At 51.6% G+C, this 19,993-nt stretch overlaps 1 protein-coding gene across 1 annotated transcript in view; it reads right to left on the minus strand.

Annotated features, from left to right (window-relative positions):
• Positions 1-19,993, minus strand: part of WTIP (WT1 interacting protein) — an 89,552-nt gene that overhangs the window by 27,615 nt on the left and 41,944 nt on the right. The window lies entirely within an intron of this gene.

Consider the following 19,993-nt stretch of genomic DNA (forward strand, 5'->3'; position numbering starts at 1 on the left):
CTTACCAAATCAGGTACCAAACTTTGCCTTAGGTACCAAATGAACGTTACCTTTAAGTGCGGGTTATGGAACCCAGCTGATAACAGCTCCTGAAAAACTTGCAATCTAAGCTCAAAACTGATTTGGGGGAAAAGGCTTCTCTGCAAATTGAGACAATGTTCTTGGCAGGTAAAATCCCAGCAGGCTCACATGCACTGCAATCAACAGCAGCAGCGTTTGTCTCCAAAGGACTACACGAAGGATACTGCACGTGGATGTTCATGCCACCCTCAGAAATATTAACAATCAATGCCACAGCAGTTCCCTGAGACACTAAAGCAGTATAAGGCACAAATGATGGAGGGAAGGGCAGTAAAATCACACAGAAAACAAGAGATTTTGTATTCAAGTTTTGACATTTGCCATTTCATTAGCCCATATGGAACTCGACTGACAAAGCCTGTGATAGTCATTTACTGATGGCTCCCTTTACTGTGAAGAAATGCACAGCAGACTCCAGAGAGTCCCAACAGAAAGGACTCAAACCAGGAATTCAGGAACCCAATCAGTTTGTAGATACAGCAGATCAGAGCTGTCTTACACTAGAGCCGCTCTGTTGAAAGCAGTGCAAAACCAGAGAGGGAGAAGGGAAACCACACTCATCCCACGTCACCTCATTCCCACCCAGCCAGGGTCCCACTGGCCAAAGCTCCCAGGCACGTGGGAGCTCTCAGCAGCCCTCGGCAGCCCCAGATGGACAGCAGCTGCCTGGGCCGTGCCAGGGCAAGGCAGAGGGCAAGAGGATCCCAGGTCACTGCTGGAGCTTCGCCCCACGGAATCAGCCTGGATGTCTCCTCCAGCTCCACCAGGAACAGCACCGATCTCCCCGGAGGGTTTGACGCTGAGGGCCTGCGAGCTGAGCCAGCTGGCCAGCACCGAGCGGCAGGAGCGCTCTCCATGGTTTCCATAAACAATGTTGAGGAAAATATGATTAATTTTCAGTGTTTGAAAGCGCCTTTTACACATTGCCACTGTGATCTGATCCTGGGAAACTGTGTGGCACAAAGGATTTGGGATCGGGGCTGATGCTTTTGGGAAATCACATGCTGCATGGGTTGTCTGGTGGTTTTACTGTCGTGGCTGAGGGAAATGCTTCTTTTGTGTGCACATTCTTGGGCTGTCGATCTCAGGGGCTGCTGTCTCCATACTGCTGGTAGGTGGAGTCAGCTCTTGTTTGTCGTTCCAGCTGCCCGGTGGCTCTGGTGGGGACCAGGACCCTGGGGATGTGGGCAACGTGCTCATTCCCTGTGAGAGTCTTACTGACTCTGGGCCATCCCCTGAACAAGGCACAGGGCTGGGACAGCATTTAGGGGCCCTTGGGGCCTCTCTCAACTGGTGCAGGAGCAACCGCGTCTAGATCTTCCCTCCTGCTTGTCAAAGCTGTTTTTAAATGTGTCTAGGGAAAGGTGAAGTACAGGAAATGAAAGGAAAAAAGGAAAGAGGCTAGAATGGTTTTGTAAAGGACAGGTCTCTGTCAGATCCAGCCTCGGCACACAACTTGTCTTTGGCTGGCGGACATGAAGTGATCACCTGCCTTGGATGTGCAGATGCAGCACTTCCCCCGTGCTCACTCACCCCAGAGCTGGGTGTTTGTTGCAGGGGCAGGATCTGGCTCCACTGGCCGTCCCCTCAGCACACACCCACTGCGGTGAGAAAGCTGCAGAGGTGGGCAGGGACAAACCCCAGCGCCGGCTGCTGGAAGGACCTCTGCAGGAAAGCAAGGTGCCAGTGCAGGGAGGCACCAGCATCTCCTGTGGCACTGCAGAAGGGGCAGTAGGACCCCGACATCCCACTCTGTACCCCAGCCTGCCAGGGCTGAGGTCGATAGGAATGGCACAAATTCTGCTTTGGTTCTTTCCTCAGCTCAGCATTGCTGGCAGGAACCAGTGGGGTCAGCGCTTTCCTGCACGGGGATGGAGTGGGGAGCCTCTGATCCAAACCAACAAGGCAAAGCCAGTGTCCTGGAGTGCCTCCTGGACACATCAGCTTTGGCACTGCCCTGTGCCCAGCCCCACTGCGAGTGTCCCCATCAGCCCAGCACTGCTGGGATCCCTGCACTGGTGCGATCCCTGCACTGCTGGGATCCCTGCACTGCTGGGATCCCTGCACTGGTGCGATCCCTGCACTGCTGCGATCCCTGCACTGCTGCGATCCCTGCACTGCTGCGATCCCTGCACTGCCGGGATCCCTGCACTGCTGCAATCCCTGCACTGCTGCGATCCCTGCACTGCTGCGATCCCTGCACTGGTGCGATCCCTGCACTGCTGCGATCCCTGCACTGCTGCGATCCCTGCACTGGTGCGATCCCTGCACTGCTGCGATCCCTGCACTGCCGGGATCCCTGCACTGGTGCGATCCCTGCACTGCTGGGATCCCTGCACTGCTGGGATCCCTGCACTGCTGCGATCCCTGCACTGGTGCGATCCCTGCACTGCTGCGATCCCTGCACTGCCGGGATCCCTGCACTGGTGCGATCCCTGCACTGCTGGGATCCCTGCACTGCTGGGATCCCTGCACTGCTGCGATCCCTGCACTGGTGCGATCCCTGCACTGCTGCGATCCCTGCACTGCCGGGATCCCTGCACTGGTGCGATCCCTGCACTGCTGGGATCCCTGCACTGCTGGGATCCCTGCACTGCTGCGATCCCTGCACTGGTGCGATCCCTGCACTGCTGCGATCCCTGCACTGCTGCGATCCCTGCACTGCTGGGATCCCTGCACTGCTGCGATCCCTGCACTGCCGGGATCCCTGCACTGCTGCGATCCCTGCACTGCTGGGATCCCTGCACTGCTGCGATCCCTGCACTGCTGCGATCCCTGCACTGGTGCGATCCCTGCACTGCTGCGATCCCTGCACTGCCGCGATCCCTGCACTGCCGGGATCCCTGCACTGGTGCGATCCCTGCACTGCTGGGATCCCTGCACTGCTGGGATCCCTGCACTGCTGCGATCCCTGCACTGGTGCGATCCCTGCACTGCTGCGATCCCTGCACTGCCGGGATCCCTGCACTGGTGCGATCCCTGCACTGCTGGGATCCCTGCACTGCTGGGATCCCTGCACTGCTGCGATCCCTGCACTGCTGCGATCCCTGCACTGCTGCGATCCCTGCACTGCTGCGATCCCTGCACTGCTGGGATCCCTGCACTGCTGCGATCCCTGCACTGCCGGGATCCCTGCACTGCTGCGATCCCTGCACTGCTGGGATCCCTGCACTGCTGCGATCCCTGCACTGCTGCGATCCCTGCACTGCTGCGATCCCTGCACTGCTGCGATCCCTGCACTGCCGCGATCCCTGCACTGCCGGGATCCCTGCACTGCTGCGATCCCTGCACTGCTGGGATCCCTGCACTGCTGGGATCCCTGCACTGCTGCGATCCCTGCACTGGTGCGATCCCTGCACTGCTGCGATCCCTGCACTGCTGCGATCCCTGCACTGGTGCGATCCCTGCACTGCTGGGATCCCTGCACTGCTGCGATCCCTGCACTGCTGGGATCCCTGCACTGCTGGGATCCCTGCACTGCTGGGATCCCTGCACTGCTGGGATCCCTGCACTGCTGCGATCCCTGCACTGGTGCGATCCCTGCACTGCTGCGATCCCTGCACTGCTGCGATCCCTGCACTGGTGGGATCCCTGCACTGCTGGGATCCCTGCACTGCTGGGATCCCTGCACTGGTGGGATCCCTGCACTGCTGGGATCCCTGCACTGCTGGGATCCCTGCACTGCCGCGATCCCTGCACTGCTGCGATCCCTGCACTGCTGGGATCCCTGCACTGCTGCAATCCCTGCACTGGTGGGATCCCTGCACTGCTGGGATCCCTGCACTGCTGGGATCCCTGCACTGCTGCGATCCCTGCACTGCTGCGATCCCTGCACTGCTGCGATCCCTGCTCCCAGCCTGCCCCACCTGCCCAGCACAGAGAGCTGCTTTCCCTGCCCTACACCTGCAACCTCTGCACCACACTGCACTCCCAGCACAGCACCTTTCTAAAGTGAGGGAAAATACCATTTCCCCTGTTTTTCAGCTGAAAAAAACAAGGTACCTATTAGGGAACTGACTTGCCTGAACTCATAAAGCAGGCTTGCTTTATGCATAAGCATCTTGCTCACATCATAGTGACTATTACTAGCAATGATTAGTAAGACTGACAGGCCTTTTACCTTAGAAGAATTTCATTCAGGGACTGTACAATAAAAGTCTCATAAACAAGAAACAGCAAGTTATCCCTCAAACAACCATGAATGTCTATATTGGCTTCTACATCCTGCATTTTAGAGATAAAAGCAAGAGTGTGCATTCCACTGCCCTCTGGAAGGGTTGACTGAATGACAGTACTGAACAGGGTCGAACCCCACCCTCGGAGCGCCTGGGCATCATGCGCAAACTGCAGCCGAGGAAGTGCTGGCAATTGCAGCCAGGGAGACAGGAATCCAGAGGAGAGGCAGTGCTGCTGCCCCCGGCCCCAGGGTGGCTGCAATACCTTGATGTTGGGACGCCTGCCCCGAGCTCCAGGTGCTGGACAAAAAGGCGTCACTTCTCAAGGTGCTGGAGCAATTCGGGGGCCTGCGCAGCACCAGTGTGTTCTGTGTAGCTGCAACCTGCTACTGTCAAGGAGGCAGAAATTACAAGTGAGAACCCCGATGCTCCTTTGGCCGGCTGAGCCGAGCACCTGGCCAGCCAGGGAAGGGAACATCACCCTGCCCACTGGCACACAGGCCCTGCTGCTTGTCTTTCCTTTCAATGACTGAGTCTAGCCAAGCCTGGTTACTATTTGCTTTCATAATATTGAAACAAAAAAAGTCAAGAGCTTCTGACAAAACTTGATGCAACTTGCTGACGGCTCATTACAATAACAATGAGCAGCCCAGCACAGAGTTCACGAGTGTGGGGTTTCACAAACACCGCACTTGGTTCCTCCTCCTGCTGGATTCCCACCTTGGCATGCCTGCCCTGTCAGACCAGTTTGCAGCAGCAGCAGCGGGGAAGTGGCTCCACTGCACAGCCAGCAGAGCAGCAGGACAGGGAATGAACAGGGAACGAACAGGGAATGAACGGGGAATGCACAGGGAATGAACAGGGAATGCACGGGGAATGAACAGGGAAAAAACAGGGAATGAACAGGGAATGAATGGGGAATGAACGGGGAATGAACGGGGAATGAACAGGGAATGAACAGGGAATGAACGGGGAATGAACAGGGAATGAACGGGGAATGAACGGGGAATGAACGGGGAATGAACGGGGAATGAACGGGGAATGAACGGGGAATGAACGGGGAATGAACGGGGAATGAACAGGGAAAAAACAGGGAACGAACAGGGAATGAACGGGGAATGAACAGGGAATGAACAGGGAATGAACGGGGAATGAACGGGGAATGAACGGGGAATGAACAGGGAATGAACAGGGAATGAACAGGGAATGCACAGGGAATGAACAGGGAATGAACAGGGAATGAACAGGGAATGAACGGGGAATGAACGGGGAATGAACGGGGAATGAACAGGGAATGAACAGGGAATGAACGGGGCATGAACGGGGCATGAACGGGGAATGCACAGGGAATGAATGGGGAATGAACAGGGAATGAACAGGGAATGAACGCACGGGGGGAGCTGTGTGCCGGCTCCTGACACCAGCACAGCTTCTGGGGGGAAGCTCTTTCTCCCCGCAGTGCTCTTCAGCCTTGTTTCCACACACAAAACAAAGCTTTTGCACTACAAACAAGTAACTTCCATTTCCTGCCAGCCCCACCTTGGAGGGGGAGCGAGCACCGGGCTGAGGGAGTTCCACCACCTCGGGTGGGAGGCAGAGAGCTCAGCAACACTCCTGCAAGCTGCCAACATTCACGAGATAATCCAGCAGATAATAAAATGAATGCTAGAAATGACTCTATCCCAAGGACCGATCACAACTGGTGACTGCAACCAGCATGACAAACATCCAAAAGAATGCAGGTTTATGGAACTCTTAAGAAATGTCTTAACAGTGGTTTGGACATTTAACCATTTTGTAAGTCTCTGTTATTTAAATGTGCCTATCAATTACTTCCTGCACAATTTTTATCTCCTACATGTCACAAACTAAAAGGAAGAAATGGGAGGGTTGGTCCTTTATCAAATGATTCAACTCAAAGACAGCTTGCAAAAGGAAAAATGACCCCCAGTTGACACAGGCTGTCCACAAGTATTCTCCCCAGTCTCCACAACACTTTGCTGGGTGGTGAAAACACACCAGCCAGGAAGCCAAGACGGAGTAAAACTTTTCTCCAATGTGTTTCAAATGCTGCTCCAGGCCCCCATGGAACAAAATGTGAATGAGCTCAGGTTCTACAGTCTTGGGGACATGGCCCAAAAGGGCGCTGGAAGTATCCTGCCCCCTCCCCTCTAGCCTGGAAAGCATCTCCCTGCCGCTGCTGGCCCTGAGTATTTGCCTGTGGGGAGGTCAGTTTATCACTCACAGCCTTCAGTGGAAGATCTCCTGTCTGGCACAGGATGGATGCAACCGGATCAGGGGCTGACACCCCCCTCGCCCCTGTAAAACAGGAGATAGGAATGTCTCACTGTCACAGCAGGGTTATTAGACCTAATTACTGTTTGCAGCCTGCTTTGAAGTTGAAAAGTGCCAAGCATTATTATAATATTTTAAGTACTTTGATGATTGAAAGCGCACAACCCTTTGGTAATCGTGATTTAGTAGTACTGTAAAGCAAGCAAGTAAGTTCATGTGAGACGCCTGCATTGTCTCCGTGCCTGACGCTACTCAAACACAAACAGCTCCCCTCTGACATCATGGGAATGCTGCAGCCCCAGCCCTGCCTCCCAGATAATGCCTGGTGCATCCCGGAGATTACCAGCGTGCTGAAAAACCCACAGCAGCGCACCCCCTCGCCCACAGGATCCCTCTGCGTATTCTCAGCAGAGATGTGCCTCTTTTAACTCCATGGGGGAACGTTCCAATTGGAGGGGACAAAGAGTGCAGTGACTAATATTGTCCTGTTACTTCTAATGCCACAGCTGTGTGGAACAAGGATACTATTTTAGCCACAAAATGTGATTAAACCTGCCCACGTGGAGCGCAATCCAAGAGTTCAGTTGTAGGTATCACTGCTAAAGACAGGAAATTCGTTAAGGCAGAGCTAATTAACAGCCTGAACGGCCTGAGTTAACATGGAATATCGCTTCAGTGCCTGCCATTCCTGGTGGCTGGGGACATGGCTGTGCAGCACAGAAGGGGTGCAGGCAATGAGGGGCGCAGGCAGTGAGGGGTGCAGGCAGTGGCCAAGCCACAGCAGCTGCAGGACCAGGCAGGGTGGCTGTCCCTGCCCTGCACAGAGCCCCCAGCATGGCCATGCCCTGCTCCTGCCGGCAAAGGGGCACCCACGAGCTCCTGACTTGTCTCACTGCAGCAAAACAGAGCCACAATATCCTTCTTTAACTGCTCTTTCTGGAGGAAAATAAGTAAATCTCACATTGCTTCTCTCCTAGGGATTCTTCCTCCTTCCTATTTAATGAACTGTCAGGGCTAAGGCTGATGGGGACACACAGGGAGGATCTCTGTGCTCTGGAAGCTCTGGTCCATGACTTGCCCAGCTTCCTGAGTGTGGCAGCCCGAGCTCTTCATGCCTGGCTGACCAAAGAACTGTGCCTGTTTTAGTTAGCAATATTAAACACGGACCTAATTGCTTGTTAACTGCTTCAGATGCCATCTCTGCAGCGACTGATGGGACACCAGCACCAGAACCCGTCTCATCCCAGCACCTTAAGTGACAGTCTCCCAAAGCCTTCAGACTCCAGTGATGTGTAAACACACACACAAAGGATTAATACACAACGATATTTGCTCAAATATTTCCCAGCTACCTTAACAGTGAAGGAAAATCCCCATGCAGTGCCCCAAAGCCCCGTGCAAGTGGAACGAGACACAAAGTGGCTTGAGCTGAGCAAATGCTTCTGCCTGCCCACTGCCCACCCTGCCACGCTCTCCATCACTGCTCAGTGAAATGTAAACTTCTACCAGGCCAAGCCTAGTTTTTGTTTAGCAAAAGGCCCTGGCTCTTGGTCTGGGGCTGCTTGGATTCTGAGCTGGTCCGTGGTGCACCCATGGGCTGCCCACACTCCCAAAGGCACTTTTCCAGCCCAGGGTCCTGCCGAAGGTCCTGCCCACTGCAGCATCACAACGGGCACCGCTGCCCAGCAACCTCTGGCACACGCTGCAGCTTCTCTTGGCAGGCGAGCAGTGACTGTCCCTCTCACCTGTGTGACACCACCTGATGACTGACGAACTGGGACACACAGAACTCAAAAGCTGAAGGGCAAGTGAAACCTCCAGAACCCAAATCAGTTCTTCACAAACCCTTAGGCTGGACAACCACTGTTTCTGAACAGTGAAAGCTAAATTTTAAGTCACCAGATGAGTCCGAGAGGTGAAACTTCAAAAGAAATACCCAGTTTTACAAACACGATAAATAATTGAAAACATTAAGTAATAACAAGACACCCCTGCTACCTCCTCTGCCCAGACATCTCTGGCTAAAATGGGAGCAGAATTTCACCCAGGGGAGTTGTTTCCTTTTAAGCAGTAGAGAAGGTTTGCCTGTCTAGGAACTGAAGATGTGCCAAAAGAAAACAAAAGCTTCTAATATTTTTATAATTATTATTATTTTTTACCATTCCTCCTTTACTCTCGTGTGAGTTTGGGCCTGCAGTTCCCCATCCCTCCCTCTGGCTCACACTTCCTCTGCGCACGGAGGTTTTCTTTCCGCAGGGTTTCTGCCACTCCACCCACTGCGAGCGGGGCGAACCGAGGCTGCTTCAGCCTCCCAGGAACTGTTCATCACACTTTTCTCCTCGGTCTCCTACAGCGGACTCGCACAAAGCCACCAAGCACAAGCTCTCCCTGCGGGGGTCCCGTGATGAAGCTGCCACCACAGCCAGGGTGCCAGGAGGGGACTGAGCCCCAGCCCAGCCCCTGGGCTTGGAGAAACTTCTGTCCCCCACTGCCACGGCCCCCTCCCCTCCTCGCAATGCTCAGGCTTTGTGAAAGAAGGGGTGCATTCTGGGGTTTTCAGGGGGTTTAAGATAGGGGAAGAAAAAAATTCAATACCAAATTCCTTTGAATAGAAGATACTGTATGTTGGCAGAAGCCACTTTTCACGGACTCCGGCCGTTTGAAATCTGAAACACTAAAAAGTGGCTACTGTGGATGTGCTGTATTCTTCTTTTCAAAGCAATCTGGCACACAATTTTGCTCCCCTGTTCCAGGACCCAGTCCTGCATTCCTTTCACGCTCAGACTCCCATTGACTTTAAGGAATGCAGGATTGGATCCTAAATGTGTGCTTTACTCACACAATAGCTCCTCATGGTTACGATCTATTGAGAAAGGCACACTTTAAAAACCATTTGGAATTGCAGGCTCATCCGCCAGGCCAGAATGCCTGTAAAGATCTCCCATTATTTCAGGAAAAATGCTCAGTGTCTGGATTGCACACACACACACACACACACACACACACACACACACGCACTCACACGTTTTCCTGGTTTCAAGCTGCAGCTTAGCTTGAGATGCATCAAAATATTTTGAGCACTGACCTGATAGCTCCTAAAGAGACCACGTGTAATTTTAGGTTTAAAAAAAAAAAAAAAAAAAGGCAAATCTCCGGGGAAAAAAACCAAAAAACAACACCAAAACACCAAGCCACCAAAGCAAACATATAAGAAGCAGCTGAATCTTAAGGTCGTTTTTTCAGAGAACTTTTGTAAAAGCCTTTAAAAGACCTGCACTGGCTAAGACAAAACAGAGCCTTGCACTGCTATTTTTGAGGATGCTGTATATTGAGTTACGAGGCTATTACGATGCAAATCTCAAATGTACAAGCTTTTTACTCGGCCATAAACACAAAACAGTATACATTGTCCTTTCAGAAGAAAAGGTTTGCTGCTAAAATAGCAGAAGCCCTACGTAAATAACCAACATTCTTTCTGCCTGAGGTCACTGACTTGGCCTATTCAATTCCAGGCTAGTCTGGGATTTGACAATCTAAGCAGGGGAGAGGCCCTTTCCTTTTTTTCAAAAGAATGCTGGGATTTTATTTGAAATTTAAACTCTTGCAAACAAAAGGTGGCATCGTATGTTGGGAGGCCTATGAAGGTGGAGTACAGGATGCGTATTGTTTTCTCCCTTTACATAGGTTCTTTCAGGAAAGAGTACTCAGAGTCTGTGAACAAATTCTAATAAAATATTATCATCAGGTAGGCAGACATAGCAAGATACTAACAAACGTTTTAAAGAGATTAGCAGATTCAATTTCAAGAAATATTGAGGTGGGAAAAGCAGAAAAAATTGTTTAAAATGACAACTTCAATTCCGATTTAAATTAAATTATTTTCAAATTAATAATCGAAACCCCTTCTCTAGGTTAAGTTCCTGTACTAATTCATATATGTACACCAAAACTGAGCTTTTCAGTGCAAATTAGCCGTGGCTACAAAGTCAGCATTCATCCTCACTCTCCATCCCGTGGCTCGGCCCTGGGGAGGCAGTTGGTAGTTAACTATTTTTCCTCCCAGTTACCGTTGCCCAGCTCTTGCTTGGACTCTCACAAAAGCACGCTCTGGTGTAACACAATTATCATCTCCCTTCTGGGCCGTTCCCCAGGCTGGCAGTGCCCTGTGCCACGCCTGCACCTCTGGCAGGGCTGGCAGGCGCTGCGATGGAGCTGCATGCCCCAGGTACCAGCCTCGACACAGCCGGGGCCGGCAGCGCCAGCGCTGCCCAACGAGAGGCACGATCCACGGGCGAACACCGCACTCGGGCACCCTGACGGGCTTGTAGCCCAAAGGGAACTCGAGACCCTCCTCTGTACCTTTCGTGCAGTTCGCCACGATGTCGAAGCGGAAACCTTCATTCTCTTCCCTGGGATTTTGCCCCGCGGCAGCCATGGCATGGAAGGGAACACCTCTGTGCACAGGAGGTGCTTCTGGGCTGCATGCAACCCGCTGCATCCTGCATCCCTGCATCCCTGCACCGCGGACCTCCGCAGGGCTCAGCCCGCCACAGCCCCCAGCGGGTGCTGGGGACACGGGGGGCACAGTTCTGAGCTGTGGGGGGCACAGTTCTGAGCTGTGGGGGGCACAGTTCTGAGCTGTGGGGCACACAGTTCTGCCCCATCCTCACTGCATGACTGCAGCTGTCAGCCTCCAGCAGGATTATGTAGATAGATAGCTAGTATCTTTTGTTACCTTGCTGGAAAAGCCCACCTTTCTTGGCAGGGTATCCACGATCTCTGCGCCGTGTTTACTCTAGTGTGGAATTCTCTCTTCCTTTCTGTCTCCTCTTACTCTTTGGTCAGGTTATTTAACCGAAAGGTTGCTTAAAGCTGCAGGGACAAGAAGCTCCCTGACCTCTGGCACTCTGGCAAGGCGTTCCTGTGCAGACTGTATTATAAACTTAGCAGATACTTTCAAGCTTCCATATAATTTGCTAAAGTTTAAATTGGCAGATGTTTCTTTTCTCTCCCACTTACGTATTTATTCTATCCCATACCACCCATCGATTTCAGGGTTAACACATAAATTATTTCCACAGAGCTCTAACAGAAAAACTTACGCTGAAAAAGGGTTTGCAAAAACATAAGCCAAGTATATATTTAAAAACAGAAAAATAACTGCCTGCGTTGATCTAACAGCTACTTCGAGTCTATATATTAACATATATCTTAAAATACATTACTTAACAAGCCAGCAAGTGGCAACACAAGAAAACGTAAAATAAAGCTCCAAGTGTGCTTCAGTTTAATGTTTTTCCCCCAGGGCTGGGTTTACAAATGCAAAAAACCCCCAGCAAACCATGAGAGGCCTCCCCACCACTCGACAAGCTGGGAGGGCAGGGGGTACAGCTCTTCCCCCGAGGTAGCTTCCACTGTGGGAAGCTTTCTCCATTCCCTCACAGCCTCTTGTTCTTTATCAGCAAAGAATTCCAATTTTCCAGCTGCTGCCTGTAAGCCAGGACTTAAAAGAGTACTTGTCTTATCACACTATCCCAGGGTCCGAGTGCCAGCCCATTCTATGGCAGATCCATCCCCAAAGCGCAGCCCGAGCCATCCAGGCAGGACACGGCCTCCCAGCAGCCTGGCTGCCCCCTACCCCCGTGTCCTGGTGGGTGTCTCTCATTCAGCCTCCAGCAAGGACCACCACAGTGGCAGCAGCAAGGATCCATCCATCCTGGCACCCTGTCTCCAGGTCTGGCCAAGAATGGAAGTTCATTGGGAAGGAGCATTACAGGCAGGGCTCACACAGCCGCAGTGTTCCCAAGAATAACCTCTCAGCTCCCAGCAGCCAGCACTTAAGGCCTTCCTGCACCACAGGTTGCATCATAACTATTATGTTTAATAGCCTCACTGGACCAATTCTTCTCTAATTTGTCTAATTTCTCTATGAGATCATTTATATTTTTGGCCTCCATGCGGTCCCTATGGCAGAGTCCCACAGTTTCACTGTACAATGTATGAAATGTTCCCTTTTTTTGTTTTGAACCTCTGCTGATCTCAAGCTTCTGTTGCATCCTAGAGAACACAGCAGCCTCTGCAGTCATCACTGCCAGACTAAAGAGCTCTGTAAGTCAAAGTCTGAAACTTCAGCTGCATCTAGACAGGAATGGGATGCACATCTCCAGCACGACTGGTATTTTTATCTAGCAGCATTCTGAGACTCTGCTCAGGTCTTCTTTTTACGACACAGGCGTGGACACACACACATGGAACAGAGTCCCTGAATCAAAGTTCACATTGTGTGACCTCCCTGAGGGAGACAGGGCCAACCCCCCGAGTTCTGCACTGCCCCAATTCCTGAGCAGCCTTTGTGAGGGGTGAGCTGCTGAGAAACACAATGGGAGCCAATTCCTATGGGAATACACCCAAAAGAAGATGCTACTGTATTCCGATCAGACTAAAGGAAGAAAAGAAGAAAGAAAAAGAGATGTTTGGTCCTCAGTGTCATGTGGACATTCAGAGCAGGGCAAGAGCTCACTGGAGGCTCCACCTGACAAGCAGCAAATGCTGGGTAAGATTGTTGGACTGAGGGTACTGCAGACCCCTCACCACTGCTACCAGGATCTGTCCTGCAAGTCATTGCACTCCATTCAAGCCTCAACTAAAAGTTCCAGCTTAGCCAGGCTCTGAAGCAGATGAAGAGAAATCTGAACAAGAGCTGGAAGAGCAGGCAGGTTGCTGAATGTCATCTTTGCATGGAGTGAGCCGCAGCGTCACCTCTCCTAACATACAAAAGAGTATGTCGAACAAAAGGAGTGGACACAGCCCTGTCCTGTGGCAACATGCAGGAGGGCCTCAAGGGAGATGAGCAATTTCCCTAAACTCTCTCCTGCGTTGTCTCACAGAAACAAGAATGGATTTGCAGAGCTCAGCTCCCTCGCAGTAGCAGCAAGTGAGTCAGCAGCCAGCGTGAGCAGCATCAAAGGGCGCTGCCACTGAACCTCCACAGGCAGCAGGCCTTGGGTTGAGTCGTGTCCAGAAAGGGCTCAGCAGCCAGCACCAACAGCACCCTGTGCAGATGAAATCACGCTCACAGTGCACAGTTCTCCTTCCCTAAATCTTTGCACTAAAGTGAGATTAAGATCCACAGTGCCTAGAAATGACACCTCGAACACCGGCTATAACCCTTTTCTTCATGGGACAATGGAAGAATGCATCAGGGAGTGGTTCTTGGGTCCAGAAACACCAAGAAAACTCAGAGAGGATAGTGCAGTGACAAAAAACAAAACAAAACAAAACAACAACAACAACAAAAAAACAAAAACAAAAACAAAAAATTCAGAATTACAAAGTATTAAAGCATCTGCTAGCTTTGAAGGACACTCTTTGGGTTTAGATCCTTTAGCCGTAAATTTAAAGACCTGCACAGAGAACAACTCTCCTGTTGCCCACACTGGTGAACAATTACACTGATGTTAGTAACGCTACTTCAGATTTATCCTGGGTAACTTGGAACAAAACCTCTCTAGGACCTTACTTATGTGTTTAAGATAATCTTCCAGTATTCTTTTCTGTAAACTAAACAAAACTGAAAATCACAGTTGTACTCAATTACTGAAATGGACTATGGTTTGCTCAGCCAATTTGAAATCTAATCAAAGATCAGCCCTCCTTGGGCTGCCATTTTTATTCTGTGCTGGACTGACCACAGCTTCCTGCAACAGGTTGCATTAGTACTAAACCCACATGGAGCTCCCAGCCAGAGGGCTGAATAGATACACTCCTGACAGTACACTCACTTCTTTTGGCACTCAGGTACAATAAGGATATTGTTCCTTTAATGCTTAGCTTTCCTTTTAAGAAGTATGTGAGATTTCAGCCAATTCTCCACAACGATTAGTTCAGGATGAATGTACTTAACTCAGGATTCAGCTGGAAACAGTCCAAGTAGATGCAATCAATTTTCTGCTAAATCCACTTCCTTCCTCTCTTCTCTACCCAGCATGAGACATCAGCGCTCCACTACAGCCACTGGTGACTAAGACACTGCAAACCTCTGCCTTCAGCCATGCTCCTGTCAAAGCTGGCTACTCCTGACTTCCCCTGGTTTTTGGGCTTTGCATATCCTGTTCATTTGCCCAATATTTGGGCTTGGGGGAAAAAGCTCCAGAAGCGAACATGAAAGGCAGCAATACTGCACAAACATCAAATGCACTGGCTCCTGTGACCTAATCACTCACCACTGCACAGGACCATCCGCAGAACTTCACTGATAAAGGACCTTCCCCTTTGTGCAGATTTTGAACCCTCCTTGAGGTTTCAATGTGCAGGTACTGTATGGTCTGCCAGCTTCTGTGCTGCCATCTCTGTATGTGAACCAAATTACCCTGACCATCACCTCCCAAACCTCACAGGACTTCAGAGAGCAGCCACCGGCCCCTCTGCGTGAACCAGCCTCATGCAGCGGGACCCAAAACAGCACCCTGTAACAACAGGCATGATTTGCTACTTGAATCTAAACAGGGTAATAAAAAATAACATCCCTTTAAAACAAGCCTTAGAAAACATGATCTCTGGCTTTCACCTACATACTTTCTTAAGAGATTAAGTAGATGATTTCCAGCCTTATTTTCCCAAGTGCATACATTCTGCTTTGTTAAATAACTCATGGAATCTGCAGAACAAGGCTGTGTGTTCTTTAGGCTTTCTTCCCCCAGTCCAAACGTCTGACTGTGCTCCCCACCAGCAAAAAATGTTTGCACATGAATTCCAATACACGTACATTTATATATTTCTAAATTATATACATCCACTTGGAAGTATTTTCTTCCTGCACCTAAAGGATCATCTTGAACACTTGTCTGGGGAGCCTGCACCCCACTTTGGAGACTGCTGCTCTAGAGACCACTGCACTGTTAGTACTGATTCAGCAAATTGTTTCCATGAATTTATACTTCTGTGGTTCCTAAGGTCAGTAATCCACTGACTCACTCAATAAAGTTATTTGCATTACTTCCAGGAAAAATTTAACAGGCAGTGCAGTTGGAAGAGTGACAGTACAGAGTACCCAAGCAGCCAGGGGAGTTGTGTGACTGAGGTTCTGTAACTATATCTAATTTAATGTCAGGACATAGCACACTCGTGTTTTAGAGCACACTGACAGACAACTGCTGAGATGTAACAGTGACTAATCAAAAACCACTGCTAAATCCATTCCTGCTTTTCAATAGGCACTAAATCAGGTGCCTTTCACTCTGCACAGGCACAGCTAAAAGAGCTGGAAGGTATTGGTAGCTGTGTGCCGACACAGTCACCACACCAGCAGAGCCACTGCTGATGCTATGCTACTTCTTACAGCAGATACTTTGGAAGTGTCTCTCCTCCAATTCCCTGCTGTTTCTTTCCTGGCTCATCATTCACTTTTACTACCACTACTCCAAACACAGTGCAAGTTCACTGGAGTTTGGTAAACAAATAGTTAATGCTGGAAGGTTTTAGGTAAGAAAAAAATCAGCTCGGGGGTTGGTGGAGAAGAGGAGAAAGCACCAAGCCTAGGGGGGCATTCAGAGCAGGGAGCATTGCTGGAAACCCTTCCCCAGCCTCGGGGGCTGCCTGTGCCTGGCCCAGGCTGGGCTGCAGGAGCTGGACACAGGAGCAGCAGGGGATGGCAGGAGCAGGGATGGACACAGGGAGCAGCAGGGGATGGCAGGAGCAGGGATGGACACAGGGAGCAGCAGGGGATGGCAGGAGCAGGGCTGGACACAGGGAGCAGCAGGGGATGGCAGGAGCTGGACACAGGGAGCAGCAGGGGATGGCAGGAGCAGGGATGGACACAGGGAACAGCAGGGGATGGCAGGAGCAGGGCTGGACACAGGGAGCAGCAGGGGATGGCAGGAGCTGGACACAGGGAGCAGCAGGGGATGGCAGGAGCAGGGATGGACACAGGGAACAGCAGGGGATGGCAGGAGCAGGGATGGACACAGGGAGCAGCAGGGGATGGCAGGAGCAGGGATGGACACAGGGAACAGCAGGGGATGGCAGAGCCAGGGATGGACACAGGGAGCAGCAGGGGATGGCAGAGCCAGGGCTGGACACAGGGAACAGCAGGGGATGGCAGGAGCAGGGATGGACACAGGGAACAGCAGGGGATGACAGGAGCAGGGATGGACACAGGGAGCAGCAGGGGATGGCAGGAGCAGGGCTGGACACAGGGAGCAGCAGGGGATGGCAGAGCCAGGGCTGGACACAGGGAGCAGCAGGGGATGGCAGGGCCAGGGCTGGACACAGGGAGCAGCAGGGGATGGCAGGAGCAGGGCCAGGGCTGGACACAGGGAACAGCAGGGGATGGCAGGAGCAGGGCTGGACACAGGGAACAGCAGGGGATGGCAGGAGCAGGGCCAGGGCTGGACACAGGGAGCAGCAGGGGATGGCAGAGCCAGGGCTGGACACAGGGAGCAGCAGGGGATGGCAGGAGCAGGGCCAGGGCTGGACACAGGGAGCAGCAGGGGATGGCAGAGCCAGGGCTGGACACAGGGAGCAGCAGGGGATGGCAGAGCCAGGGCTGGACACAGGGAGCAGCAGGGGATGGCAGGAGCAGGGCTGGACTCAGGGAGCAGCAGGGGATGGCAGAGCCAGGGCTGGACACAGGGAGCAGCAGGGGATGGCAGAGCCAGGGATGGACACAGGGAACAGCAGGGGATGGCAGGAGCAGGGATGGACACAGGGAGCAGCAGGGGATGGCAGGAGCAGGGCTGGACACAGGGAGCAGCAGGGGATGGCAGGAGCAGGGCTGGACACAGGGAGCAGCAGGGGATGGGAGAGCCAGGGATGGACACAGGGAGCAGCAGGGGATGGCAGGAGCAGGGATGGACACAGGGAGCAGCAGGGGATGGCAGGAGCAGGGATGGACACAGGGAGCAGCAGGGGATGGCAGGAGCAGGGATGGACACAGGGAACAGCAGGGGATGGCAGGAGCAGGGCTGGACACAGGGAGCAGCAGGGGATGGCAGGAGCAGGGATGGACACAGGGAACAGCAGGGGATGGCAGGAGCAGGGCCAGGGATGAGCCACAGCTGAGAAGCAGTAACAACACGTAAGGAGGTGCACAGAGCCCTGAACAGGAACGGGAAGGAGCACAGGATTTTGTGCACCCATAAAAGCAGCCTGTGGAGACAATAAGAGCAGGACAGTGCACAAAGCAGCAAAGGACCCTGTCACCAAGCACCCAGTGCTGCTGTGACACCGGCACCCCATGGCATGAACCGGCAGAGGAGAGGAAGGGTCTCTGTGGGACTTTAAACCTGGTCCTCCAGGCCTTCTCCTAAAACCACAAGGCAGAAAGCACTCATGGGGGATTTTGGGAATGGCTTTACAGGGCTCCAGTAACCTCCAAAGCAATGGGGATTATTACCTTGGGGTCTTTAAACCCCATTGCAGAGGCCATGATGTTCAACAGCCTCCCAGACACCCTCCTGGCCCAAAGTGCCTCTCCCAAACAGCATGAGGTGACCAGAGCACTTGAAAAAACACTGGGCAGGAGATGCTTCGAGAGGAGGAACAACACTTCTTGCCCCACAGGCTGCCAGGCTGCTCCAGTCATGTCACACACGAACACAAAAACACACCGAAGCTACAGCTTCACCCATCACTTGGCTTTCTGGGACACGGGACAGAGACTGAAATGCTCTTTGCCACTTCAGTGTAAAGGGTGGGTGAAATGCTGAAGCCCCTGAGCACCCACCATCCAAAACAACGGTAGGAGGTTACTCTGGCCCATGACCACAGGACACAACCTGTTCTCAAGTCCCCAGTGCCTGTGAGAAATGGAGCAAGAGGCCCAAGCGTCCAGCAAAGACTCAACAACATTCCCAGAGGAACCTCAACATCCTTCCCTCCTCACTCCTTGCACGCCCTGAGCCGGCAGGGATGTTTGGGACAGGCAGGGAACATGGAACTACACCTGAAGTTATTACACTCCTGCTCTCTCCACTGCTTGAAGAAAATAATCCTCATTAATTCAAAGCCAGGCAAGTGGGTAAACCCTTGTAAGAGGGTGGTTCAGCAAGAGGGAGCTGTTTAGGGACAGCCCAGACCGATTTCTAGCCCAGCACCAAGGGTACAGCACATGATCCATCAGACACCAGCCCTGGGAACCACCAAAGGGAGCCACTAAATAAGGGAGAAGCACTGGATATGGATGGACTGGATGCTGACCGCTGGCGAGGCCAGGGAGGGGTTTGCTTCAGGTTTCCTTTCAGAAAGCACTTCCTGCACCTAACTCAAGACTGTGGGATCAAGTCTGCAAGCGTGACAGTTGCCTACTTTCACTTGTGCCAGTTCAGTGCAGGGAACCCACATGTAGGGTTCATGCTGGTAAAATAATAGGAATTTCACAAAAACCCCATAAAATAACTCCCTACTGTTTCTGGCATGATGCTTACAATCAAAGCCATATTGCAAAATTACACGGATTTTATACAGCTAAAGGGAAGAGACTCACCTGGGGCAAAGCACAGGATTACTGTCAGTGTGATGAGAGCAAGCTCCTGCTGCCAGCTCAGAACTCACACTGCCCTCCATGAACTCAAGACTACCCCAACACTAACTGAAACGGGATTTGGCCATGAGTGATGATAAATCTAGAAAGTCCCAGAAGTTTTGGTCAAAGTCAGGATTTTCAGGAAATGAGATATTTATTGGAAGCAAGGGGAAAAAATAGCTTTCTGGCCAAGATTGAATTTACTGAGTTTCTTCCTGTTCTGTGTTTTAAGGGAGTGAGGCAGCGAGGGGTGGTTGGAAACAAGAGCTCTTCATTACCTGGGTTAAAATGAGCTAAAATTTTCTGAGAATTGCAAGGAGAGGAGAAAATATCCACTGCTGGTAAATAACTCTGACCTGTAGAAGAGAATTTACCAGAACCAAGCTGGTCAGTCTGTAACAGTAAGTTTATAAGTAGGCAAAACATTCAGGTCATGTCAAATACCAGGGGTTACCAAAGCACTTTCCTTGGTGCCCAAGGCCAGCCCACTGCTGCTATAATGGGCCAATCCTCCAGAGTCCTCTCATTTAAATGAGAAAAATTTATGGTTGTTTATGTAGGCTTCACGCCAAGCCTGTTTCTCTGATAAGCTTCTCTGGTGCATTTGTGTCTCACATCCGATTTAGAGTCCTCTGAATACTGGAGACAGCATTCCTTGGATACTGGAAATAAATTAAAAACACAACACTGGGCTTGGACAGAGGAATGGGAATGCTTTTGACGTGGCCCAGGCACTAAGGGCTCTTGGGAGCAGTGCTGGGAAAGCAGGCTTTTTTAAATCTTGCATTAGTCCATTTACTTAATGACATATAATACTCAAACTGGTCCCCCATAAACTGTAAATACGCATTATTTGAGCAAGTAATTAGTTTCAGTAGCATGCAGTAGCAGCTGTATGGTTTGGCTGCCAGACACTGCAAGT

The sequence above is a fragment of the Hirundo rustica genome, chromosome 11, assembly GCF_015227805.2.
Source record: "Hirundo rustica isolate bHirRus1 chromosome 11, bHirRus1.pri.v3, whole genome shotgun sequence".
Lineage (NCBI taxonomy): Eukaryota > Metazoa > Chordata > Aves > Passeriformes > Hirundinidae > Hirundo > Hirundo rustica.